This window comes from Anomaloglossus baeobatrachus, chromosome 7 (genome assembly GCF_048569485.1).
Source record: "Anomaloglossus baeobatrachus isolate aAnoBae1 chromosome 7, aAnoBae1.hap1, whole genome shotgun sequence".
In the NCBI taxonomy this organism is placed as follows: domain Eukaryota; kingdom Metazoa; phylum Chordata; class Amphibia; order Anura; family Aromobatidae; genus Anomaloglossus; species Anomaloglossus baeobatrachus.
Genome location: NC_134359.1, coordinates 15,983,576 through 16,011,563, shown reverse-complemented (window position 1 = coordinate 16,011,563; position 27,988 = coordinate 15,983,576). Strand labels below are relative to the sequence as shown.

The following is a 27,988-nucleotide window of genomic DNA, read 5'->3' as shown; positions in this document are numbered from 1 at the left end:
CCGAGTCAAATCAACTGAGGACTGGACTTAAGGACCTATCCCACACAAGACCCGTTAAAAGACAACAGCCCAACCATACAGGGTAGAGCCACCGCCAAGGCATAGAGACTCAAAGGGCCAGAGTCTGCAGGCAAACAGGGCTCTTCCGACACCCAGCAAGCCGGGGAGTGGCCTACCGGTGTCTAGGCATAGGAGTCACTATGGGGAGATAAGGTATGCACACCAGTGACTATGTAAGGGGAATACATGAAATAGCAGAAACTGCTGTGTGAATACTGACTTGAAAAATCCAATAGCTATATGCAAGAGTGAATGTGAAAAATGGAATCTGCATTAGGGTATGTGCGCACATTGCTTTTTACCTGCTTTTTCTTCTGCGCTGTTTAATGCCAAAATGGATGTGTTCTTCTATTCAAGCAAAGTCTATGGGAATTTGGGTTTCTTGTTCACACTATGTTGTTCAAAATGCTGCCTTTTTGTGGCAGAACTTTGGTCAAAAACTCAGCTTTGCAGTGCAAAACCCAAATAGCAAAAACAATTGACATGTTGCTTCTTTGAAAAGCTGAGTTTTTGACCAAAGTTCTGCCACAAAAAGGCAGCATTTTGAACAACATAGTGTGAACAAGAAACCCAAATTCCCATAGACTTTGCTTGAATAGAAGAACACATCCATTTTGGCATTAAACAGCGCAGAAGAAAAAGCAGCAAAAAAGCAACGTGCGCACATACCCTAATGCAGATTCCATTTTTCACATTTTCACTCTTACATATAGCTATTGAGTTTTTCATGTCAGTATTCACACAGCAGTTTCTGCTATTCCATGTATTCCCCTTACATAGTCACTGGTGTGCATACCTTATCTCCCCATAGTGATGTTTTTTTAGGTTTTTGCACCCAGTTCAGACTTAGAATGGTGTTCCAAACGTTATTCCTTATTGTTAGGCATAGGAGTCAAACATTCATACAAAGAGGTGCAGGAGAAAGGCGGAAACCACCAACCTGACAACGGAGAAGCTGCTGCGGGCCCCGTTCATCATCCCGTTTAGTTCACCAGAGACTCCCATGTATTGTGTCAGTGAGTTCACCAGTGCCTTCGGGCCGGTCACCGCGCCAGCATACTCCTATGCCTCCGCACCTCCCTCGCGCCCCTGGGACCATCACTCCCCTACCCACGGAGAGGTCAACACCAAGCTGCGCAACACCGGCCCCGGGAGGCCTAGTTAACGGCAGCGGTGGTGTCCATCTATTCATCACAACCCGTGGGTGGCGTCACAAACTTACACCCACGGATCCGAGCGGCTCGGCGGTTGCAGCCGAGGGGCAGTACATTAGCACAAAATGACTTGTCACACAACGTACAGGCGTCCGGCACCCCTGAGTTTTTTTTTTTTGTATTTTTTGGGGGGGGTAAAAAAGAAAAACATAGAAGAAATAATTGTGTACATTTTTTGTTTCTAGATGAATGCAAACATGATCCCTGCAAATATAAAATCTAATAGATACTGGGTGTGTGGAGAATGGGGTATTGTCCTTTAAATAATAGAGATCAGAATGTGCCTTATGATACGTCACTTCCGGATGGAAAAGATGACATAGTGTTGTGGGCGGAACGTGTGTAAGTGGTCCATAATACACTATTTCCGGGAGAGGAAGGAATATTTGTCTGCACGGGATGCACTGCATGATAGGTCACTTCCGGATGCAAGGACAGGAGGAATCTGGCGGTGGAACACAATTTTGCATTCCACTGATACCTGTAATACTAGTGCCGCCCTCAGACTTTTTCATTAGGTACCTCCGGCTGGGAAGAACAGCGGAGCCTGGACGGCGTTACACTTCCGCCCCGAGGGGCAGGCATTCTTTAAACATTCGGACGCAGCACATTTAAACTGCCAGGTAGGGAACAGTAGACATGGCGGCATAGTGAGGCTTTGAAACATGCGGAACTTGGACATCTTAATCACTGCTCCCTGCGTATAGATGTGCATTGGCACTCGGGATTAGCTTATCCTAATAGGTAGAGCTCTGGTACGACCAGGGTAGGTGCTATTAGCCTTTGTCAACAATAGGTCGCCTCTGGTAGTATATACAGTGCCTACAAGTAGTATTCAACCCCCTGCAGATTTAGCAGGTTTGATAAGATGCAAATAAGTTAGAGCCTGCAAACTTCAAACAAGAGCAGGATTTATTAACAGATGCATAAATCTTACAAACCAACAAGTTATGTTGCTCAGTTAAATTTTAATAAATTTTCAACATAAAAGTGTGGGTCAATTATTCAACCCCTAGGTTTAATATTTTGTGGAATAACCCTTGTTTGCAATTACAGCTAATAATCGCCTTTTAAAAGACCTGATCAGGCCGGCACAGGTCTCTGGAGTTATCTTGGCCCACTCCTCCATGCAGATCTTCTCCAAGTTATCTAGGTTCTTTGGGTGTCTCGTGGACTTTAATCTTGAGCTCCTTCCACAAGTTTTCAATTGGGTTAAGGTCAGGAGACTGACTAGGCCACTGCAACACCTTGATTTTTCCCCTCTTGAACCAGGCCTTGGTTTTCTTGGCTGTGTGCTTTGGGTCGTTGTTTTGTTGGAAGATGAAATGACGACCCATCTTAAGATCCTTGATGGAGGAGCGGAGGTTCTTGGCCAAAATCTCCAGGTAGGCTGTGCTATCCATCTTCCCATGGATGCGGACCAGATGGCCAGGCCCCTTGGCTGAGAAACAGCCCCACAGCATGATGCTGCCACCACCATGCTTGACTGTAGGGATGGTATTCTTGGGGTCGTATGCAGTGCCATCCAGTCTCCAAACGTCACGTGTGTGGTTGGCACCAAAGATCTCGATCTTGGTCTCATCAGACCAGAGAACCTTGAACCAGTCTGTCTCAGAGTCCTCCAAGTGATCATGAGCAAACTGTAGACGAGCCTTGACAGTACGCTTTGAAAGTAAAGGTACCTTACGGGCTCGTCTGGAACGGAGACCATTGCGGTGGAGTACGTTACTTATGGTATTGACTGAAACCAATGTCCCCACTGCCATGAGATCTTCCCGGAGCTCCTTCCTTGTTGTCCTTGGGTTAGCCTTGACTCTTCGGACAAGCCTGGCCTCTGCACGGGTGGAAACTTTCAAAGGCTGTCCAGGCCGTGGAAGGCTAACAGTAGTTCCATAAGCCTTCCACTTCCGGATGATGCTCCCAACAGTGGAGACAGGTAGGCCCAACTCCTTGGAAAGAGTTTTGTACCCCTTGCAAGCCTTGTGACCCTCCACGATCTTGTCTCTGATGGCCTTGGAATGCTCCTTTGTCTTTCCCATGTTGACCAAGTATGAGTGCTGTTCACAAGTTTGGGGAGGGTCTTAATTAGTCAGAAAAGGCTGGAAAAAGAGATAATTAATCCAAACATGTGAAGCTCATTGTTCTTTGTGCCTGAAATACTTCTTAATACTTTAGGGGAACCAAACAGAATTCTGGTGGTTTGAGGGGTTGAATAATAAATGACCCTCTGAATAAACTTTTCACAATTTAAAAAAAAAAAAAAAATAAAAAAAGAAATAACATTCTTTTTTGCTGCATTTCACACTTCCAGGCTGCTCTACAGTCCAAATGTCACAATGCCAAGTTATTCCGAATGTGTAAACCTGCTAAATCTGCAGGGGGTTGAATACTACTTGTAGGCACTGTATGTCAGTAATTGAGTACAGCACTGTGTGTGTGTATGTGTATGTGTGTGTGTGTGTGTGTGTGTGTGTGTATGTATGTGTATGTGTATGTGTGTGTGTGTGTGTGTGTGTGTGTGTGTGTAATAAGCCACTTGTATTCTGAGGCATTATTGGACCAGGATTTTTTTATTGCAGGTACATACGAATTGATACTATAAGAGGAATAGACCCAAGATAGAGATAGATAGATAGATATATATATATATAAAAAAATTTTTTATTATATTTCTCTCTTGGGTATCTTCCTCTTATAGTAATCCTGCAAAACAATTAAGAGGACCAGCGTTGTATAATATGACTGGTCCTCTTAGTTGTTTTGCAGGATTGTTCTAGGAAATATGCCTGGGGATATGGTCACCTATGTGACTGTCTGCATATATATGTGTGTGTGTGTGTATGTGTTTTTTTTGTGCCCACGAAGCCAGGTATCAACTGCCAACGGAGGGGGGCGGCAAATTTGATGACTGCCCCGGGCGGCAAAAGCAGTTGCTACGCCACTGGTTTTTGGCCCCATGATCAGAAGACTTCTGCAATTCCGACCATGCGCAAAGCATGTCTAAAGCCGGCAAGTAAACACCCGGATAACAAGGCTGCAAGAATGGTAAATGCACACGTGCATGATCTCAAGGAGCGGCAGTGACATCGCTCATGTAAATCTATGGTATCACGCCCACAGGAGAGGGGGGGATACCACGGAAAGTATGCAAACACCCATGGGGTGAAGAGATGTCCAGGGAACTAGACCCTCTGCTTAATTACATAGGGAACACATAAGTTAAACTTGTATTTTTATATATATTTATATATATACATAATTTCAAATTACACAATATTACAACACAGGGATGGGTAGGAAGGGGTTACTAGGCCACACATTCCCTGCTTGTAGGTTAGAATGCATAAGGGACCTGACAGGTTTCCTTAAGGCTAAGGTCACATGTCCAGTTATCGTTAGAACGGATCTAGCAGCAATCAGGGGGCAAAATGTTCTGCAAACTTTTTTTTTTTGTCTTGAAAAAAATGTAATTTTGCAGGATCCATTTTGGAGTCTTTTAAAAAAAGGATCAGTTACCTGATTGCTTATCTTCCCTTTGAAACCAATCCAGTAAAAAAAAAAAAACCCAAAAAACCCCAAAAAAACCCGGATCTTTTACAAATGCAAAAAAAAGAAAGATGGATAAACTGTAATCAGTTAACGGATCTGTTTTCCATAGACTCCAATGTTAAAGAAAAAAATGGATCCTGCAAAAATCAATTTTTGAAAATGGACAAGAAAGTTGGGTTTGCACAATTTTTTTTTTTTTGTTCAAAAGATCCGTTTGATCAGATTACTGGACATGTGATCTCAGCCTAATAATGATGGGACCTGGAGTCTATTCAGCGAAAGCAACTGCAGAGGGTATTTCAGGAGGATCTGCTGTTAGGATAGAAGCAAAGAGGCAATTATAGAGGACCCACAGAATTGGGCCGCAAAAACCAAACGCCTCATCACAACCAAACTAGAAGCAAATACAAGAATCTGGAGTATAATGATAAGGAAGCTATTCTGAGGATGTCTCTGCAAAGCGAAGAGCCCTCGAGATTCTAGAGCTGAAGAATCATCCTCTTCAATGACTTTTCAGTGGAAGTCACTAAAGGGCGCAGGATGTTCAGTGCTGGTGGTGCCAAATTATACAAGACCCAGACACACGTTCACCTGGTGTGCCCTGCGGGGCTGCAAATACGTCACACAGATTACATATCTGAAATACTGGACAAGAACTGTGGAATTGAGCAAGAAAATCGCCGCATCCACTAAGGCTAGTTTCACACTTGCGTTGTGCGGCATCCGTCGTATTGCATTGTATGACAGATGTAACGGATGCGTTGCATATAGTGGCACAACTGATGCGACGGATCCTGCAAAACAACGCAATCCGTTGTAGCTTTTTTTTTTCAGTGATTTACTCAACTGAGCATGCTCAGTTGTTAAAGACGGATCCGTCACAGGAATCTGTCAAATGATGGATTCCGCCACCATAGGCTTCCATTATAAAAACGACGGACGCCGACGGAATCCTGCACATTGCGTTTTCTTGACGCTCTGGGAAGCACAGAAAAACGCTACATGCTGCATTCGAGGTGGATGCAACGCATTGTTGGCCGGCGGATACAACGCAAGGCCATCCGTCGCAATGCGTCGTCAATACAAGTCTATGGGAAACAGCGCACATCTGTTAACGGATTGCGCTGTTTTCCAAAGCGGCGGATTGCGACGGCTGCCAAACAACGCAAGTGTGAAAGTACCCTAAGGCTAGGTTCACATTTCTGTTGTTTATGATCAGTCACAATCCGCCGCTCTGATAACGCAATCCGTTTGGCGGATTCCGTTGTTTCCCATAGACTTGTATGAGCGGCGGATTGTGACTGATGCCCTTGCGCTGAATCCGCTGCCCGACTGATCAGTCATGGAACGACTAACCATCGGGCGGCAGGAACGCAGCATGTAACGTTTTTTGAGCAGCGGAATCCTTTTGATTCCTTTGTAAATGCTCTCTCTCGGCGGCCGAACAATCAGCTGATCGCCCGGCAGCCGGCTTCTGTGAGCGATCAGCTGGTCACCCGGCGGCCGGCTTTTGAGAGCGATCATCTGATCTCCCAGCGGCCGGCTAATGAGAGCGATCAGCTGATCGCCCGGCGGCCGGCTTCTGTGAGCGATGAGCTGGTCACCCGGCGGCCGGCTTTTGAGAGCGATCAGCTGATCACCCGGCAGCCGGCTTCTGTGAGCGATCAGCTGATTGGCCGGCTTCTGTGAGCGATCAGCTGATCACCCGGCTGACGGCTAATGAGAGCGATCAGCTGATCACCCGGCAGCCGGCTTCTGTGAGCGATCAGCTGATTGGCCGGCTTCTGTGAGCGATCAGCTGATCACCCGGCTGACGGCTAATGAGAGCGATCAGCTGATCTCCCGGCAGCTGGCTGCTGTGAGCGATCAACTGATTGCGCTCTCTCTCTCTCTCTCTCTCTCTCTCTCTCATTTTACAATGGAATCCGCTTTCTCATGACAATGAATTCCAATTCTTGTCACCCGTTGTACAACGCATCAGTCACCAGCGTCAAGCAACGCGTGTGAATGATGCAAAACAACGGAAATGTGAACCTAGCCAGAAGGGTGCTTTACACTCTGCGACATCGCTAGCGATCTCGTTAGCGATGTGACACGCCAGATCGCTAACAAGATCGCTAGTGATGTCGCAGTGTGTAAAGCACCCTTAAGACTGAAAGAACAGAGCAGGGGAAGAAGGACCTAATACACGGCGGGTGAGGCCACTACACCAAAGAGACTCAAGACTCAGAAGAGGATCCAAGGTGGCGCCGGGTCAGATAAATGACTTTCTGCCAAGAGGGGGAAGGAGAGAGACACTTAAGAATTGTTAAGGTATTAATAATTGTATATCATTGCCAAGGAGGGGGGAGATAGGAGGAAGCCAGAAAAAAAGGAGTCACATAAGAAACAATGGGTATAGTGAGTTGTTTAATGTTTTTGGTTAAAAGGGCTAATGTTCAGTTAGGGGACACTGTGACGGGGGTGTACAACAGCAGAGCAAAGGTTGGACGAGGCCGAGGGACGATCCAACAGGTTTATTAACAGGAATACAGGAACAGCACACGATAAGTCCACGTAAAACAGATTCGGGGGCCCTTCCCGACAATCCTCGGACCGGATAACAAAGCAATCATCCTTACAGTAGTCCAAAGAGTTCCACACAATCCCACGGGCCGCCACACAGGCCTAGCTCCGTCCGTGTCCACAGCTACCCAGGCTGGGGCTCCTGCTCTCTTCAAGTTTCAGCTCACTCTGAAGTTACAAAAAGGGAAATGCATTGTCTGTGCTGCTTGACCAGCCCACCATGTTTGTTCAGGGGGTAGGGGTCACACATCCTATCATCAATGGTTTGGTCCATCACAGGGCTCAGATATGTCTGCCAGCCACAGTAGATGAAGGGATCCCCTGCTGTGCAGCACAATGACTATTCCTTCACTGGCCAATGCAATTACAGACTAGATACACAACTCTGGATAGAAGACGACAGGCTATTTACATAATCACATTAGATGCCAAGACTGCAATTGTATGAGAGAGACACATTGAGACCAGTAGCTCCCCCAAGGAAATACAGGAATTACAACTAATACAACCAGGGAAAAGTTACATGACATATTATACAAAATAAATGACAGGGAAATATACATATCATGACATAGTATCACAGCATATACAGTGAGAGGGTAAATTACATCTTCACAGACACGCAAGCAGCAAATATAAGATGGAATAAGGGGGATTGGGGTGCCTTAACTGGTGAGGGGTGTATACATACTAGTGCTACCAGAGGAGAGATATATAGACACTGGAAGGAGCGAATGTTGTAACTAATAAGTATATAATGTATATATGCCCCTAACTCAGAGCAAAAATCATTCTTTGATCAGCCTCGTACGAGGTGACTGCAGGGCGGAAATACAAAGGTGACAGTAGATGGCGACTTTAACACCACGTCTTCTGTAGAAGAGGATAGAACGGTACTGGGTGGGTTAATGGGAAACTGACAATTCTGGAAGAATTGATGGCTGATTTGGACTTGAACAATGTCTGGAGATGAGAATCGCCCGGTGAGCGAGAATTTATGTTGTATTCCCATCCATATCAAACATGGTCCCGAATAGACTGTTTGTTGGTGATTCGGGACTTATTAGACAGATGTACGGACTCGAGGTGTGAATAGAGGACTTGGTGACATCGGATCACGCACCGGTGTCACTGACTATCCCAGAGGAACGGATTATCTGGAGACTTCCATCATTCTACCTCAGAAATCAACAATTTCTGGTGCTGATGCGGGAATGTCGGGAGGAATATTCCCGTGATAATCAGACAGATGGAATACAGCTATATTGGGAGGCTGCGAAGACGGTATTGAGGGGGAGGATATCGCATATCCACAACCTACAGAGACAGACAAGCGCACAATGTGACTGAGCTGGGAAAATATTGCGCACAGAGTACACCGACTTCTTGCGTGAAAAAATCTGATAAATCCAGAGATGACTGGAAGAAGGAGAAGCAAGACCTTGATGTGTGGACACAAAGGCAGGAAGCATTTAGGAAAATAGATGGAGGTGGACTTGAGATGTGACTTTTATATGGTCATGGTCCAGCAGGGGTATCCACATTGCCCAAATGGTATAATGTATAATCACCAGCAGCGTATAGCCTGGTGATTACATGGTGGCATGGGCCCCCTGACAGTATGTTTATAGGTGTTTCAAGTTTAAGTTGTGGCATTGAGCGGTGCCAAATTCAGTATGGGGAATGAAGGGTTAATTCCCTTCATGTGGTAACACGAGCAGGCTGCTGTGATTGGTCAGCCTGCTGCGTGGTGGTAATGGAAGTTGTTATGATGGGAATTTATGGGGTTAATCTGCCCCCTGTGAGTAACGCGAGCAGGCTGTGTGATTGGTCAGCCTGCTGCGCGCCAATTTTAAAGTCTGTCATTGGTGGACAGAGGTAAATATGCAGGAGACTTGCCTTTATAAGGAGCCAGCTGTGAGCCAGCTGTGTCAGTTTCCAGCTGTGAAGAAAGAAGAATCCAGATGGAGTCCCTCCTGGAGAAGATGATGGCTCGGGTCGGCGCAGCGGACGGCGAGGAGTGGCTGAAGAGGTGTCTGGCGCCGGTGAACGAAGCCGCCGAAGTGGTCCTGGATCCAGCTTCGGATCTCGCCGGCGTTCCTGCGCGGAGGGAAGAACTTCTGCGGCCCGGAGAAGGAGAAGACGTCCGGAGATCCCTGCGGAAGAAGAGGAAGAAGAGCGACGTCTACTCACCGCCTGCATCATGTTCTCAGCGGTCCGGCGGAGGGAGGAAGAGGTCGGCATCTGCTCGCGGTCGGCGCGGCGATGGGAGGAAGACGCCGGAGACATCGCGAGAGGCGGGAGTTCCGGCGAGAGGAGGGTCCGGAGCATCGCGAGACCGCCCAAGAAGCCGACGAGATTTGGCCGCGTCATCAGGGCGCGACTCCCAGAAGGCTCGGCGGGCGATTATCCCGGAAGTCGCCGTCGGGAGTTCCGCTCCGGCTGTTGTGGCCGGGTATAGCGGAGATCCTGGGTCGCTCACGGGCCTGTACGCGCCGCCAGCCCCATTGCAAAAGAGCTCAGCTGGGGCTTTGGCGGCGGCGACGCAGGTCTGGAGCTCGACAGAAGAATCCGAAGAGGACGTCGCAGCGAGCGGAGGTCGTCAACCCCAGTACAGCGCGTTGGATGGACCCGGGAGCGGAGGACATGGTGAGAGCCCCCTTGCTGGAGCACCCAATGTTAATTGTGTAAAGGACATGGTCATTAGGACTTTGTCTGAACTGCTTGGGGGCCATGTAGTGCTACCCCAGGCACCTGTTGCTTTGGTTTCTATTCAGGACAGGTTCCCTGGGGTGGCAGAGTCTCATTTAAAGGAAGCACTGACATGTGATGTTTCCCCTTTGGGTTTTCATCTCAGTGCTTCCCTTAAGGAAAAGATTTGGAGACAAGAATATGTAGAGATCTTTTCTCTGTTACCGGTTGCTAGGGAACTGCAGCATAAAGTGGAGAAACCGGATGGAAAGCAAGAGGTTGAGTCAGAACGAAAGAAAAATTTTAAATCATTTTATTCATGGTTGCAGGCTTTCTCCATTTATGCTGCAGTTCTTGGGGAGAAGTTTCCTAAATTGTGTAGTGGTTTGTTTCAGCACCAAGATTGTATTCTGGAGGCTTATCGTAATTTCGGTGGCTTAGCGTGGCTGAATTACGATGAGTCTTTCAGGCAGAAATTGGCGGTTCACCCTGCTGTCAAGTGGGGTGTTAAGGATGTCGGGTTATGGCTGAATTTAATGCTGCCTCAGCGACAGAACCCTCACAGACAGCAGGTGAATGTCAATTCAAAAAGGGGGGTGTGCTTTGCATTCAATGAGTCCTCGTGCAAGTGGCAGGGTACCTGTCGCTTTCGCCATGAGTGCTCGTTTTGTGGCGGGGCTCACCCCTTGTTTAAATGTTTTAAAAAGCATGGTCAGTCCACGGTACAGCCATCTGGTGTTAGGGAGCAGTTTTTCATAGGCTCAGACTCCAGTGAGCCTGGAAGGAATGCTCCCGTGGCTAGACCGTTTTCCAGACAGGCCGAAGGCAGCTCTGGTTCGTAGTGGGTTTCAGGCAGGTTTTCCTGTACCTTCTTTTGAAGGTATAGGTTGTAATGTAACTAGGAATTTACAATCAGTTGATAGCCATAAGGAGGTAGTCAGGGCACATATTGAAAAAGAGCTGTTGTTAGGCAGGGTGTCTGGTCCTTTTGAATTTCCTCCGTTTACAAATTTTAGGATATCACCTTTGGGGGTTGTCCCCAAGAAGGAGGTTAATTCTTTTAGGATCATACATCACCTGTCTTATCCAGCAGGTAGCTCACTGAATGATGCTATTGATCCTAATGCATCTTCGGTGAGTTACACATCCTTTGATGAGGCTGTGGATTTGCTACGGAAGTTTGGCCCGGATTGTTTCCTGGCCAAATCTGATATCAAGTCTGCCTTCCGGCTTCTGCCAATTAACCCCTTGGGTTTTAATTCTTTGGGTTTTTGTTTTGAGGGCTCTTTTTATTTTGACAGGTGCCTCCCTATGGGTTTTTCTTTATCATGTTATTATTTTGAGTCCTTTTCCACGTTTTTGCATTGGTCAGTTCAAGAGGGGTTTCCAGAGGGGGGTATGTTACATTATTTGGACGATTTCCTTTTTGTTGGTAGGTCAGGACGTTGTTTGCAATTGCTAAATAAATTTTTGGGTTTGATGAAGTTTTTTGGGGTGCCGTTAGCTCAGGATAAAACAGTTTTCCCTTGTACGGAGCTTGAGTTTTTAGGGATTGTTCTGGATTCACAAAAAATGGAATTGAGGCTCCCTGGCCAGAAGATTACGAAGTTAAAAGGCTGTATTGCGAGTTTTTTAGTGAAGAAAAAGTGTACCCTGCGAGAGCTCCAATCTCTGCTGGGTGGTTTGAACTTTGCATTAAGAATTCTGCCAATGGGGAGTGTTTTCCAGACGTTTGTATGATGCAACTAAGGGTGTTAGGTGTTCAGGTTCACACATTAGAATTTCGTGTGAGATGAGGAAGGATTTAAGAATTTGGTATGAATTTTTAGAAAGTTTCAACGGGATTAGCTGCGTTCAACAGGATTTTATGTTGTCTCAGGATCTCCTTTGGTTTACAGGGGTGTCTAAGGAAGTGGGGTTCGGTACGATTTTTCGTACACACTGGTGCTTTTCTTCATGGCCTTCATCTTGGTTGTCGGAAGGTTTGCTGGAGAAGCAGGTGTTATTGGAGCTTTTTCCGGTTTTTGTTTCAGTGCATATTTGGGGTAAGGAACTAGCGAATAGGAGGATTATACTCATATCGCATTGTCAAGGTTTGGTTTTTGCTTTGAACACCTTGGTGGTGAAGTGTAGGTTTCTGGGTGGTGTGTTGCGCAGATTGGTTCTATTGTGTCTGAAGTGGAATATTTGGTTGAAGGCTCGTTTTGCTCCTGAGTGCAATAATGCTTCCGTTTTTTACCTCTCTTCTCAGCGGTTAGAGGAATTCAGGAAGAGTTCAGGAAAGATGGATCCTCTTTTGACTGCATGCCTGTCCCAGTTGTGGGAGGCAATTTTGGATTAGTAGCAGATTCCATTAAAAATTCTATTGCACCAGGGACTTGGAAGGCATACTCGGCTGCTTGGTTGGCATGGAATCAATTTTGTGATTCCAGGAATCTGGTTCCCCGCAAGTGTGATGTGTCGACAGCACTTGGTTTTTTGAATTTTTATGTTGGTTTAGGTTATCGTTATAATTTTTTGTATAAAACATTTTGTGGAATTTCTTTTTTCTTAAAATTATATGGTGAGGAGTCTCTATTAAGCTTATTTGTGGTTCGGCAGGCGCTAAAGGGTTGTAAAAAAGGTTGTGTTGTGCCTGATCGCCGCAGGCCTATATCCGTGAATCTCTTAGAAAGATTATGGTTTATGTTGAGTGAAGTTTGTTTTAACAATTTTGAGTTATGTTTATTTCGTGCAGCTTTTGTGCTTTGTTTCTTCGCAGCACTCAGAATTAGTGAGTTGTTGTCCCATAGTCGGTACAACACCTCGGGTTTATATAGAAAGGATGTTTATGTATCTGACTCTTGTGCGGTGTTATTTATTAGTAGGTCCAAAATGGATCAACTTGGTAAAGGGTGTTCTGTGAAGTTGCGTCCTTTATGGGATTCATGTATATGCCCCGTCACCAATTTATGTAAATGGCTTACTGTACGGGGGGATACCCCGGGTTTGTTGTTTTTACATGTAGACGGTTCGCCTGCCACTAAGTTTCAATTTAATGCAATATTAAAAAAATGTATGGTTAAGTTGCAGCTAGATAGCTCCAACTTCTCATCACATTCTTTTCGGATCGGGGCGGCAACCGAGGCAGCAAGAGCTGGCCTCTCGGGAAAAAGAATTGGTAAAATTGGCAGATGGGCGTCAAAACGCTATCAGTTGTATATACGCCCGAATTTATTATAATTAATTTATTCTGTCTCTCTCCAATTCTAGGCCCAATGGTGATTTGGCTTGTAGGCCATTCGTTTATACACTGGGCGCAGAGGAGAGCGGCTTGTAGAAGTTATACAGAAAACTTATCTTTTCAGTATGAACTGATAAATGTTTTTTGGTACGGTATAAGGGGTCTGAAATTTTCTAATTTACTTGGCACCTTAAAAGGTATGCTGTTGACTCATCCGTATCCTGACCTTATAATTTTACACATTGGAGGGAATGACTTGGGTAAAATAAAGACTTTGGACTTGTTATCTAATTTCCGCAGAGATTTTGCGTTATTAAAGAATCTTTTTCCTTATTCAGCATTGATTTTTTCTGAAATTGTTCCGAGACTGGTTTGGAATGGCCAGCTTGCCTTTTTGGAAAAAATAAGGAAACGTGTCAATCGCGACATGACAAAATTTTTTGTTAGTTTGGGCGACTTCTCATATCGCCATAGTGATCTGGAAGGTTTTACGGTTGGCCTGTACAGGTCTGATGGGGTACATCTCTCTGACGTTGGTCTGGACATTTTTAATGTGGGTATCCAGAATATGATAGAAAAATGGCTGCGGTGTTTGGGGGGGGCCTCGTATTGTTAATACTCGGCCGTTTGGGAAAAAATCGCCCAACTATGTTGGGTGGATTGTGGTTTTATAAGTGGTTAATGGTACTTTATGGTGGTATTTATGGAATTTTATGGTTATTGAATTTCAATAATATGGTGAATTTAATTTATCAAGTTACCAATAATAAAACACCACGGCCATTTTTATCCAAATGTCATGTGTCTGAGTATTTATTCTTTATTAATGGTAAGTTAATTGGTTATAGTGGGCTTTATGCTACCATGTATAATCACCAGCAGCGTATAGCCTGGTGATTACATGGTGGCATGGGCCCCCTGACAGTATGTTTATAGGTGTTTCAAGTTTAAGTTGTGGCATTGAGCGGTGCCAAATTCAGTATGGGGAATGAAGGGTTAATTCCCTTCATGTGGTAACACGAGCAGGCTGCTGTGATTGGTCAGCCTGCTGCGTGGTGGTAATGGAAGTTGTTATGATGGGAATTTATGGGGTTAATCTGCCCCCTGTGAGTAACGCGAGCAGGCTGTGTGATTGGTCAGCCTGCTGCGCGCCAATTTTAAAGTCTGTCATTGGTGGACAGAGGTAAATATGCAGGAGACTGGCCTTTATAAGGAGCCAGCTGTGAGCCAGCTGTGTCAGTTTCCAGCTGTGAAGAAAGAAGAATCCCCCGCCCGCCCTCCCAGTGTAAAGTCATGGTTTTTAACTGTTTATTATTTTTGTCGTGATGTTTTATTAGTTGGGAAAAAATCGCCCAACTATGTTGGGTGGATTGTGGTTTTATAAGTGGTTAATGGTACTTTATGGTGGTATTTATGGAATTTTATGGTTATTGAATTTCAATAATATGGTGAATTTAATTTATCAAGTTACCAATAATAAAACACCACGGCCATTTTTATCCAAATGTCATGTGTCTGAGTATTTATTCTTTATTAATGGTAAGTTAATTGGTTATAGTGGGCTTTATGCTACCATGGACTTCTGCAGGTATGGGACCTAATTTCGTGGATAAACACAGCACACATAAGTGTGGAGACACGAGGGTCAGTGGGTGCTCTCCTTCGCTGGCCTGGCTGCCTTCAGAAAGACCTCACGGACCAGGGCTCATCCCAATGAACACTCACACTCCTTTCCTGTGGGCAGAACACTATTCACACAATACAGGGTGATGGACCCACACATTGGTAAGCGTTTATTGGTCCACCAACAGACAAAAGCATATCCTACATTCCCAGCAAGTACACAAGATGGTAGAAGCCATAGAGTCTCACCCTTCTGCTAGCCCACTAGGGATTTGAACCTTCGGGATTTTGGGGCTTCCAGGGCTGACTATCCCAGACAGCAGCACTCCACTTTTTGGCAGGCACCCATTCAGAGGAGATAGCGTCAAGCAAAATATGTAGCCAGGTTACCGAATTGTCCCAACCTTGGTTCTCTAAGCAAATTTGTGGGCTCAGCATGAAGCAGTGAAGCAGTTCTATGATCAGGGCCGGCTCCAGGTTTTTGTGGGCCCCGGGCGGAAGAGTCCCAGTGGGCCCCATCCACACACAGACACCGATACGAACACGTACATATACATATTTAAAGACAAACTCACAAAAATACATATAAACAGACAAATCTATACAGTCATTTACACTTACAGACAGACACACACACACACAAACACAAGTCTGCTGCATACAGACAGACACACACACACAAGTCTGCTACATACAGACAGACAAACACACACAACTCAGCTACATACAGACAAACACACACAACTCAGCTACATACAGACAAACACACACAACTCAGCTACATACAGACAAACACACACAACTCTGCTACATACAGACAAACACACACAACTCTGCTACAAACAGACAAACACACACAACTCTGCTACATACAGACAAACACACACAACTCTGCTACATACAAACACACACAACTCTGCTACATACAGACAAACACACACAACTCTGCTACGTACAGACAAACACACACACAACTCTGCTACATACAAACACACACACAACTCTGCTACATACAGACAAACACACACAACTCTGCTACATACAGACAAACACACAACTCTGCTACATACAGACAAACACACACAACTCTGCTACATACAGACAAACACACACAACTCTGCTACATACAAACACACACAACTCTGCTACATACAGACAAACACATACAACTCTGCTACATACAGACAAACACACACAACTCTGCTACATACAGACAAACACACACAACTCTGCTACATACAGACAAACACACACAACTCTGCTACATACAAACACACACAACTCTGCTACATACAGACAAACACATACAACTCTGCTACATACAGACAAACACACACAACTCTGCTACATACAGACAAACACACACAACTCTACTACATACAGACAAACACACAACTCTGCTACATACAAACACATACAACTCTGCTACATACAGACAAACACACACAACTCTGCTACATACAGACAAACACACACAACTCTGCTACATACAAACACACACAACTCTGCTACATACAGACAAACACACACAACTCTGCTACATACAGACAAACACACACAACTCTGCTACATACAGACAAACACACACAACTCTGCTACAGACAAACACACACAACTCTGCTACATACAGACAAACACACACAACTCTGCTACATACAAACACACACAACTCTGCTACATACAGACAAACACACACAACTCTGCTACATACAGACAAACACACACAACTCTGCTACATACAGACAAACACACACAACTCTACTACATACAGACAAACACACAACTCTGCTACATACAAACACATACAACTCTGCTACATACAGACAAACACACACAACTCTGCTACATACAGACAAACACACACAACTCTGCTACATACAGACAAACACATACACAACTCTGCTACATACAGACAAACACATACACAACTCTGCTACATACAGACAAACACACACAACTCTACTACATACAGACAAACACATACAACTCTGCTACATACAGACAAACACATACAACTCTGCTACATACAGACAAACACATACAACTCTACTACATACAGACAAACACATACAACTCTGCTACATACAGACAAACACACACAACTCTGCTACATTCAGACAAATGCACACAACTCTGCTGCTCTGTGGGGCCGACACCCGCGGCTCGGCGGGGACAGCACCCGCGGCAGCACCCGCGGCTCGGCGGGGCCCACACCCGCGGCTCGGCAGTACAGCACCCGCAGCAGCACCCGCGGCTCGGCGGGGCCCACACCCGCGGCTCGGCGGGGACAGCACCCGCGGCAGCACCCGCGGCTCGTCGGGGCCCACACCCGCGGCTCGGCGGCGACAGCACCCGCGGCTCGGCGGGGCCCACACCCGCGGCTCGGCGGGGACAGCACCCGCGGCTCGGCGGGGACAGCACCCGCGGCTCGGCGGGGACAGCACCCGCGGCAGCACCCGCAGCTCGGCGGGGCCCACACCCGCGGCTCGGTGGGTACAGCACCCGCGGAATCGGCGGGGGGGGATTGGCAGGGGCCAGGGCATACATCTGGGGGGTTAGAAGCAGCTCACCGGGGCCCATAATGGGGAGGCGGGGAGGGCACTTACCCGATTAGGTCACGGTGGAGAGGGGGCCCACACAGCGCCGGACAGAAGCTCGCCTCCTTCATCTGTGGGACTGAGAAGGCGGTAGCTCCGCCCACAGATGAAATTCAAACCAGGATGTCTGCGCGCCTTAAAGTGACGGCGCCGCAGATTGCTGCCGAGGACTGCGGTCCCCGGAACTCGGCCAGGGACCGCAGAACTGTAAAGGCGAGTGGGCCCCGGCCAAGGGACAGGAGAACTGACGAGGCCGAGTGGGCCCCCCCGGCTCTCCAGGGCCCCGGCATTTGCCCGGGTTTGCCGGGTGCTGACGCCGGCCCTGTCTATGATCCTCCAGCTGGAACCACAGATCCTAGGCTGAAGTCCTGTAGAGTGAATGTGGTAACAGGCACAAGGCCCTTTTTATACCCTTCAGTTCTCATTTCTGAGTAGTGTGCCTGACAGAATTTCTGGGAGATGGCTGTTCCCTCATTGGTTACTAATTCAATCCGACTGCATAATTTTCCTCTGATGTAGTCAAAGGGGCTGAGGCAATCCAAATTAACAGACAATAGGGCTCCAACAGTCTGACATGAAACAATGGCTACTTGATTTACCAAACAAAGGAACAATGTGTCTGGCCTAATTAGGAGCAGTTCAGCCCCCCCCAACAAGTGGCCACACGCTAAGACATCACAATAAGTTTGATACTAATGGAAGGGAAAAATCTTGATGATCCGGCGTCTTATAAACCCATATCCCTTATGAGTGTCTCTAAGCTAATGTATCCCCCACCAAATAATTCCATCCTTTTAAAACATGTAGATGCAAAAAAAATAAACAACACCATAAGAAAATGTATTTGGAGGGGGCAGCGTCCTCGCATAAAATTGTGCACAATAATGGCATCTAGAAACAAAGGAGGAGTGAATTTACCAGATATAAGAGGATACAATCTAGCGTACATATCCTATCACAGAATAGATTGGTACTAATTGGCACAGTCACAGTGCGCTGGAGACAGCGTATGCTCATCCGTGGGTCCTGGTTGCTCTGCTGCATGCGCCATGGGGATATCTGCCCACAAGAATAAAAAAATAATAGAGACACAATAGCAGCCTGGAAGGAAGGAAGGAAGAAATTGGGTTTGTCATGGAGAATTTCCAGGGATCCACCATTATGGAGGAACCCCATTTTTCTACCCTTGTGCAAAAAAAGTTATTTCAAGATTGGAAAAGGAAAGGAATACAAAAGGTGACGCACCTCCTCCATGAAGAGGGACGAGGAGGGAAGAATTAATATCGAAGTTTAAGTTAAACACACAGCAAAGGAGACTCCGTGTGCTTATGCGACTCCTTGTGGGGTGCATGACACTAAGGCTATGTGAGCACGCAGCGTTTTTCGCTGCATTTTTGCGTGTTTTTCAGGTGCGTTTTTTGTCTAAAAACTGCATGACTTTCCTTCCCCAGCAAAGTCTATGAGTTTTCATTTTTGCTGTCCGCACAGTGCAGTTTTGTTTTAGGTGCGTTTTTGTGGTGACCACAAAGATGCAACATGTCAATTATTTCTGCGTTTTTGCCAGCGTTTTTCACTCATGCAATGCATTGGAAAAAACGCAGCAAAAAACGCATAAAACCACGCAAAAACGCATGCGTTTTTACTGCGGGTGCGTTTTTGTGTGTTTTTTTGCGGCCAAAAACGCACAAAAACACTGCATCTTTGCAATGTACGCACATAGCCTAAGGCTATGTGCGCACGTTGCGTCGGAGTACCTGCAGTTTATTCTGCACGTTTTCCTTCCCTTGGTTTTTGACCAAATGGCTTTTGACCATTTTTTAGCGCTAAAAACGCATGCGTTTTTACCGCGTTTTTACCGCGTTTTCAGCGCTTTTTACCTGCGTTTTCACCTGCGTTTCTGCAGATGCGTTTTGTAGATCAAGACACTGAGAAATAAAGTTGAAATAGTCCAAAAGAATGAAAAAAGAGAAAAAAAGTATAAAATTAACTTTTAATAAAACTATATGGGAAATTATCAATTTTAATGAAAAAATAGTGGTTATGCACATTTTAACAGAAAAATAGGTGAAGTTTATTATTTTTTAACATTTAAATTTTCGGTTATTGTGTGTGTGTAAAGGAACATTAGAACCCATTAATTTTTGTCCAGAAAAGCATGCGTTTTTGGAGCCAAAAACGCAGTGGAAAAGCAGGTAAAAAGCATGAAAAACGCAGGAATTGTGATTTTGGTTGCGTTTTGCCATTTCTCATTGACTCCAATGTTAAGGAAACGCTGCAGAAATGGCAAAAACAACTGACATGCTGCTTCTTTTTCAGCATGGTTTTTGACCACAAATATGCAAATTAAACGCTGCAGAAAAAAAAGCAAAGTGCAGACAGGATTTCTGCTTTTCCCATAGACTTTGCTGGAAAACAAAAACGCATGCGTTTTAGCACAAAAACGCTGCTGCTAAAAACGCTGCAGAAACGCGGTAAAAAACGCAACGTGCGAACATAGCCTAAGGGTACATGCCCACGATCAGGACTCACTGTGTCCTAGACACAGCAGGTCCTGACCTGCGAGGTCGCAAGTCTCCTGCGCAGGAGACCACAGCTGCTTGTACCCACGATCAGGGTTCAGTGCACTGCAGAGGACGCAATCTAGTCCACAGCAAACAATTGACATGCTGTGGTCTGGAAAGTTGCACCGCAGGTCATTGTTTCCTATGGAAAAAACAAGCACAGTGGGCACGGGATTTCTAGAAATCCCATCTACTGTGCTTGTACTGTGCAATGCAGCGTTTTGGATGCAACGAAAACACGCTACATCCAAAACGCTGCAAACACTGATCATGGGCACGCACCCTTACTGATTTATTCAGCCCCGTGTTCGTCTCCCCGCTGGCAGTCGTCGTAGACAGCTAGTAACACACGCCACAATGGAGTTCACTTAGTCAACCAGAATCGTTCACTGTTATTCTGCACATAGTTGACAGACATGACCTTCTTTTCCTTTTTTTCTCTTAGGGCGGCGTACTGCTCCTCAACCTGTCCGCGCAATCTTGGACCTTCTCCTTAATCTCTGCGGCCGTGCCATTTTTCTTCCTATTCCTCACACCTATTTCCAATGCTGGGCCTCGCTGGCTCGCTAAGCCCGCCGGGGGGAGCCACTTTACACGCTGCGACATCGCAATTGCTAGCGATGTTGTGCGCGATAGCACCCACCCCCGTTGCCCGTGCGACATTGTGTGATCACTGCTGTAGCGAACATTATCGCTACGGCAGCATCATGCGCACATACGTTGACAGCGACGTCGCTGTGACCGCCGAACAATCCCTCCTTCAAGGGGGAGGGATGTTCAGCGTCATAGCGACGTCACTGCAGCGTCACTAAGCGGCCGCCCAATAGAAGCGGAGGGGCGGAGATGAGCAAGATGTAACATCACCTCCTTCCTTCCGCATTGCCGGACGGAGGTAAGGAGATGTTCGGCGCTCCAGCGGTGTCATATGTAGCGATGTGTGCTGCCGCAGGAACGACGAACAACATCGTACCGGTGGCAGCAGCGATATTAAGGAAATGAACGACGTGTCAACAAGCAACGATTTTTCACGTTTTTGTGCTTGTTGATCGTCGCTCATTTGTGTCACACACTGCGATGTCACTACCGGCGCAGGATGTGCGTCACTAACAACGTGACCCTGACGATATATCGGTAGCGATGTCGCAGCGTGTAAAGTACCCCTGGGCTCTGGACCTCTCGAAGAATCCTGACCGACCCTAGCTCCAAGGCCACGTTTTCTCTCACTTGAACCCTGTCCTCTACTCATTCCCTCTCGAGCCTTACCTCTTTAACCCAATCCTCTCCTATTCTGCTGCTATCCCAACCCAACCAACAGGTGGCGCCCACTGGTACAGTCCCGACCCTGCTACATCTGTAACCTGCAGCTGGCTAGTGTTATGCACATAGTAACACATACAATAGAATTGGTATCACACGTAGAATACATACCATAACCAGTACAGGGGCAAGTCCACCTCCTACATACTCACTAAAGAGACCCCAGAAGGAGGATGACTGTGGGAGGAGGTCTGAGAGTGATATTGGGAGAGTGGAGGGGGACGTTTCAGCAAAGTTTTATGTACAAATGCAAAGTAAGAAGGTAAAGGTTGAAAATTAATACTGACCATGTTATTGTACAGCTAAGTTGTGATTGATATATGTTGTAAAATGATAAAAATAATTAAAAAAGAAACAGGGACAGGAACAGCACCGTCTCCAGTGTGAGCCTCCGCAGAGCAGCACCGTGCACTTTATTAGGCCCAAACCCATAGAGATGGAGGCTCTGTTTATAAGAATATGGCAGCCTTTTGCCTCTAATCCTAGTAACCTTTATAATTGTTGTATAGACAGGGGCATAGATATATAGGGGGGCACAGATTGCAGTTGGACCTGACTCCGGAGTCTGATCAGACCTCCATCTCTTAATTACATCTTTATATAAATGGTTTATTAGGTTAGGACGCTGTCCTCCATCGTGGCCTGAGGTGATGGGTAAATTGCAGCAAATGGAGGCAATTAGATCATACTCAACCTCTATATCTTGTTTTATAAAAGTCCCTATCCACTCAATCAAAAAATCAAAATACAGCACTCAAGCCACCGCCATATTGGTTCCCAGCCCATGTTGTCATGAAGGAGGTAGATGGTTACATGGCAACAGTGATGGGTGATGTACTGGGACAGGATGAGGCCTGCAGGCCATGTAATAACAGATCACTGGATATCTGCAGTTGTCACCCATTCATCACATGGACGGTTGCTAGGCAATAGAGGCAGCAAGTTATTGTGCTGAAGGCCGGAAGACGTTGTATTATCTTAACGCCGACTTTATTTTGGGGCAGAATTTGAGACATTTCTGTTTTTGATCCAAGTCACAGATCAATGTCGACCATTCAAGTCAATGGGTTTGTGAAAAATAACAAAGAACAACACGCACTGTCCATGTGTCATCTGACGCGGTCAGTGTTTTGCTAGTTAACTGGTATGAGATGATTGGGGTTTATTCTTTTTTTAGTTTTCGAGAGAAAAACATAATGCTCCAAAAACTTAAAAAAATAAGTAAATAAAAAATGTCCACTCGCACATACCAGGCTGGAACTATGTGGCAATTTTGGCCATGACACCAGTCACAGCATTATGCTGGTGAATTGTGGCGCAATCTTTCCATAAGGGACCATTCGTATGAGTGCATATTTGGTTCCTATGCACCATAAACGGTACATGGACAGCACGCAGACCCATTATAACCATTGTACATGGACCAGAACAGCGCATGCATCTAAACACAGCTCTGGCACCTGTGCACAATGGGGTTCAACATATGGACCTAGTAAAAGAGTCTTCACAAGCCCCCTGACATCATAGACGTGTGCAAGAGCTGTCCGCCATTTCATGCACTATGCAGGTCCATAAAACCGGACGCTCGTGAGTTTCTCCACAGGGATCAATGCTCTGGTGCATGGGTTCATCGTGTGCTGTCCTGTAGATGGGCCTCCATTTTGGAATGAATCAATCTTGAGCCTCACAGCTGAGCCTTGTCAGTGTGTGACTGGGCCCATCTGTGGCTATAAAGCCCTCACTATGGCCTCTCTGGGCTGTGTGTGAGGAAGCTGAGGGCTGGTGAGCAGCAGAGCGAGAGGCAGTGGTAAGGCTCCTAGCATTGTGTGATTTCCCACTCATGAACTGTCTGATGTGTGGTATTCTGCATATGTGTCTGTGGCCATGGTTATCAGGGAGGGATTTATAAGGGTCTGATATTGTACCCCATAAGGGCCACACTAGGTGCGTGCTCCGTAAAAGCAATATTTGCACCTGTTTGTAACCTGCCGATCGCTCAGGACTTCCCTTATAGTAACTTAGCCCAGAATACACAAATAAAATGCCCCAATAGTGTGAAACTTGGAAAATATCCCAAAAAGTGCACACATTAGACTTTGCTTGAATGGTTAAATGCAACTCTTATTCTATATGGGAACATTACCCCTCCCCCCCCTGGGTTGTACTCATGTGTAATTTGGGGATGTTTACTCCCTATATTGTAGCTCTTCTGAATGCTCACACTACAGCCCCCTTATACCTGTCAGTTTACCCCACTTATCCAGCTATTAAAATTTGGATTATATTAGTTGTCAGAATGAAGCCCACTATGGAGGTGAAGAGCGGCTGCAGGAGCGGGGACAAAACAAAGCGGAAGGGTCTGAAGAAACCCAAACATGACTATAAACATCACCTGGATACAGTCCTGGGACAGGTAATCTCACAATGGCCGCCTGGTGCAGGGGGGGCTCCGGTGTCTCTGGGCTTTATGTGGAAGAGCTTTTGAAAGGATTGTCAGGAATAAGTTTTGGGGTTTTTCTTTTTCCCATAAACCTCACCACACACATCTGCAGATTGCCTCCGGGCATGGTATTGCCCACTCATCACTAATCATGACAAAGTTTATTTTTTTTTCTCCCATTAAGAGGAATCAAACTTGGCTTCATTAACTTCAATGGAGTGGAGCTGTAGTGGGAAATCTAAGCCAAGTATCTAATCCTGTACACCTCGCTCCCTATGAAACACGTGGCCGGTGGAGTTGATGTGTGTCGCCCTGGGCAAGCCAGGGGACACAGGTCACACAACACACACACCCCACATTCCCTGCAGGTACACCAGCTAACCAGAAATCCTTGTTGCCTTCCTCCAGGGGCTGATGTCCACACCAGGGGGTGGGCCAGGCGGTTGGTGTCCACCCACCAAGGAGTTCACAGCCCTGGAGGCAGGAAGAAGCAGGCAGATAGTGTGGAGTTTGAAGAGAATGGCAGTCTAGCTGAGGGCTAGAGAGGCGTTCAGCCAGGGAGGGGGAAGTGGAAGGAAGTGAAGTGAAGTGTAGTGGAGCTGAAGAAGAAAGCTGAAGTGACAGAGAAGTGAAGTAGAGAAAGTGCCAAGTGGCAGTTTAGTACAGCCTGAAGTGGTCTGAGGCTGTGTGCCTGGACAGAGACAGCAAGGTCAGCAGACGGCGGAGATTGTCTGGAGTGGGACTGTTTGTAGGTTCCTGGAAGGACCGCTGACGGGTGGTGACCCGGCGGTCTGGAGCAGCGTGCAAAGGACAGTCAGCACCAGGGCAGGGGCCTCTCTGACCCCGGCAAGGCTAGGAGTCGCCAAATTTGCCGAATCCGTCAGTGAAGGGGACGTAGATCCCCCCCCCCCCCCCAACAACCAAGTCCCGATTGAAGGCAACAGCTCAACCACTACAGGGGAGACACCGCCACCGCCAGGGCACCAGTTTCCCCAGGGCCAGTGTCTGCGGGCAAAGTGTGGAGCTCCTCCGGCCCAGATTGTAGTCGGGGAGCGGGTAACCGGTGGGAATCCATCGCTACCAATAGACGTAACATAGGTGCAGGGAAGAGTGACCATCACCTCCAACTGCAGGGAACCGCAGCACCGTGAACTGTCCGAGGGACCCATCCAACCAGCCGTGTGTTTACCAAGAACTGTGTCACTGTCTCAGGCTGAGTGAGTACCACAGTGCCGCAAGGCACAGCGCTGCCCCTGCGCCCACCAGGCCCTGCATCCTACACCTCATCACCGGGCCCCGGGATCACCAACCCCTACCCACGGAGGGGCAACACAACACCTGGCTGCTCCGCATCACCATCCCCGGGATCCCCATATTGAGCAGCGGTGGTGAAATCACCACAACCGTGGGTGGCGTCACGAACAATAAACAATCCCCACACCCAACAATCCCCTTTCACTCACGGGCGAGGAGTGCCGCTCGAGAACCCCTGGGATCCGGCCTACAGCTTGAGCCACCACTGAGCAGCGGCCGCCGGACCCGAGCAGAAGGGGGTGAGAGTAGTGTGCTGACACCCTCCTCCCCGCCCGCGACAGATGCTACAGGCAAACCTGAGTTTCCTTGGCTTGTGGACTATGACTGGCTTATATGGTGGAGGACCTCATCACTAACTCGGGGGTTGGGAACCTTTTTGGCTGAGACCCATGAACGCCACATATATATTAAAATGTAATTCCGTGACAGCCATACTCCCCATAGGGGAGGGCGTTGGTGGAGCTGCTCAGAAGGTCCCAGGAGGTTGGGTAGGCAACACTGAGGGGGTGTCCCAGCTCAAAGAGGGTCAGTGTGCGGAGGGTCGGCGATACTGGTGTTGGGTGTCACGCCGGTGGGCACCATTGATCAGCCGGTGGGCTGATTTGAATCTCCTGCAATTGACTAAGACCGACTTCAAGAAAATGGCAGCGGCAATCTTCTTGACGTCGATCTAGTCAACTGCGGTAGATTCCAAGCAGTCCACCGACGTCCCTGTGCCACCACTGCTGCCCTGGTAAGCCATATGCGGTTTGTACAACTCATCCAGTTTTCGTGTGTGGGTGTTATCTTACAAACCGGAAAATACCCCTTTAAGATTTGCCTGGAAGCAAGATGCAGCCACCAAAAGGGCCACATATGGCTCGCGAGCCATGGGTTTCCAACCCCTGCTATAACTCATGCCTTCTCTGTCCTAGGCACGGCGGACTACGAGCCAGCAGCTATGGGCCCAGGATGTCTTGACCAGAGAAGTTGGCCATGGAGAGAACTTGCATCTGATTGCAGCAGAAGCCGCACGACTCGCTCATTCCAAACCCCGGAGAGCCATCACCGGCCCAGAGATCTGCTCGGCCCTGAGGGCACTGTACCCGGCCGGAGCAGCCACATGATGGGGAACTTGTAAGACCGGCCATACTTGTAGCAGGAATTGTATTATTATTTGTGTTTTATAAAGAAAAATGAATAAATCTATTTTTATACATTCGGATTACATGTGGCTTTCTCCATATCCAGAGGGGAGGTGTTTGTCCCCCATTTACCATTGCTGTCTGAGGGGCACGTGCCTTCTCATCACTGCGGTTGATATTCACTGTACAAAGTCAGTAAAAGCTTAGTTCATGGGAAACTGATTTTTGTTTGACAATATGAAGCATTCAGTCCTAAAATGACTCTTGGGCTGTGTGCACACAGTGCATTTTTGTCAAAACTGCATGCAAATCCGTATACTCCGCGTGTGCACAGCCTTTAATTGGGGTTTTAAAGCTATAATTTCTTTAGACTCACAACTTTCACTTAGCAATAACTAATCCAGGTGATCATGTATTTATCATTGGCCAGACCAGTGGGGTTAAATGTTATAGCTGTAAAACCCTTTAACTGGGCACAGAATCTGTAATTGAAGGTACGAAACCTGTTAGGCTTTGTGCGCACAGTGCGTTTTTCGCGGCGTTTTTGCGCATTTTTCAGGTGCGTTTCTGGCCTCAAAACTGCATGACTTTGCTTCTCCAGCAAAGTCTGAGTTTTCATTTTTGCTGTCCGCATACAACTTTTTTTTTTTTTTTTTTAGCTGCGTTTTTGAGCTTGAAAAAAAAAATGGACATGTCAATTCTTTCCTGCATTTTCCGCCCATGCAATGCATTGGAAAAACGCAGCAAAACGCAGAAATCAAAAACGCACTAAATCGCGGTAAAAACGCATGAGTTTTTTTTTCGACGCAGGTGCGTTTTTTTGCGGCCAAAAAATGCAGCGTGCACACATAGCCTTAGGCTAAGTTCCCATGGTGCAAATAAGTGGATTAGTTTACAGAAAATATGGTGCGGTTCAGTGAGAAATATATTCTATATATTTTAAGTCTTCTTGGGCTGAGTTCACATGCCCTGCATTCATCTGTTAGAATGGATCCTGCAGAGATCCGTGGGCAAAATTATTTGACGGGTTGTTGTTTTTTGTTCCCTCCCCTCTTCCCCCTTGAAAGTCTATGGATCTGTAAAGTGATTGCCATTTTTTTCATATGTTATGGATCCATTTCAAATGGAAGTTAATTAGCAATCAGTGGATCTGTTCTCCATAGACTGATGTTGGAAGGGGGGGGGATCAGTTCTTTAATAACTGACAACAAAGTTGTGATTGTAGAACCAGAATTATCTTGCCAACAGATCTCTGCAGGATCCATTCTGATGGCTGATTACAGGACATGGGAACTCTGCCTATGAAACCTTCTTGGCATAATTTGGTAGGAGCTGTGGGTTGGATATTCAAAACATGTATCTTGTGCAGCTGTGAATTTTACAATGCACACAGTAAAATCTGCAGCTCCTGCCTTCCGATGCTGCCCGCAGTGCTAATGCTGGAGGGCCACAGTGGAGGATAGGTGGACCTGGTGTAGATTCAGAGTACATTTTTTAAGGAAAGTTCCATCAAAATCCAAACAAGTGAAGACCGCAATGTAGTGAGCACAAAGAATCAATCTCCTGTAGCGTTTAACATTCACACCACAGGAAAAATGTTCTCCAAAATATTTGCAATGTTTCTCTGCAGATTCTTAAAAATTGATTTACATTTTCTGGTCTGCATTCTGGACCTGGCAAATGCAAAAAAAGTTTTTGTTTTTTTTTTGT

At 46.6% G+C, this 27,988-nt stretch overlaps 1 long non-coding RNA gene across 1 annotated transcript; it reads left to right on the top strand.

Moving 5' to 3' along the window:
• The first annotated feature begins 1,812 nt into the window (after positions 1-1,812).
• On the top strand, positions 1,813-26,290 carry LOC142245806 (uncharacterized). The gene is made up of 3 exons (XR_012724794.1): positions 1,813-1,897; positions 23,689-23,813; positions 26,069-26,290. It is a non-coding gene; the product is annotated as an uncharacterized LOC142245806 (long non-coding RNA).
• Positions 26,291-27,988: the final 1,698 nt, after the last annotated feature.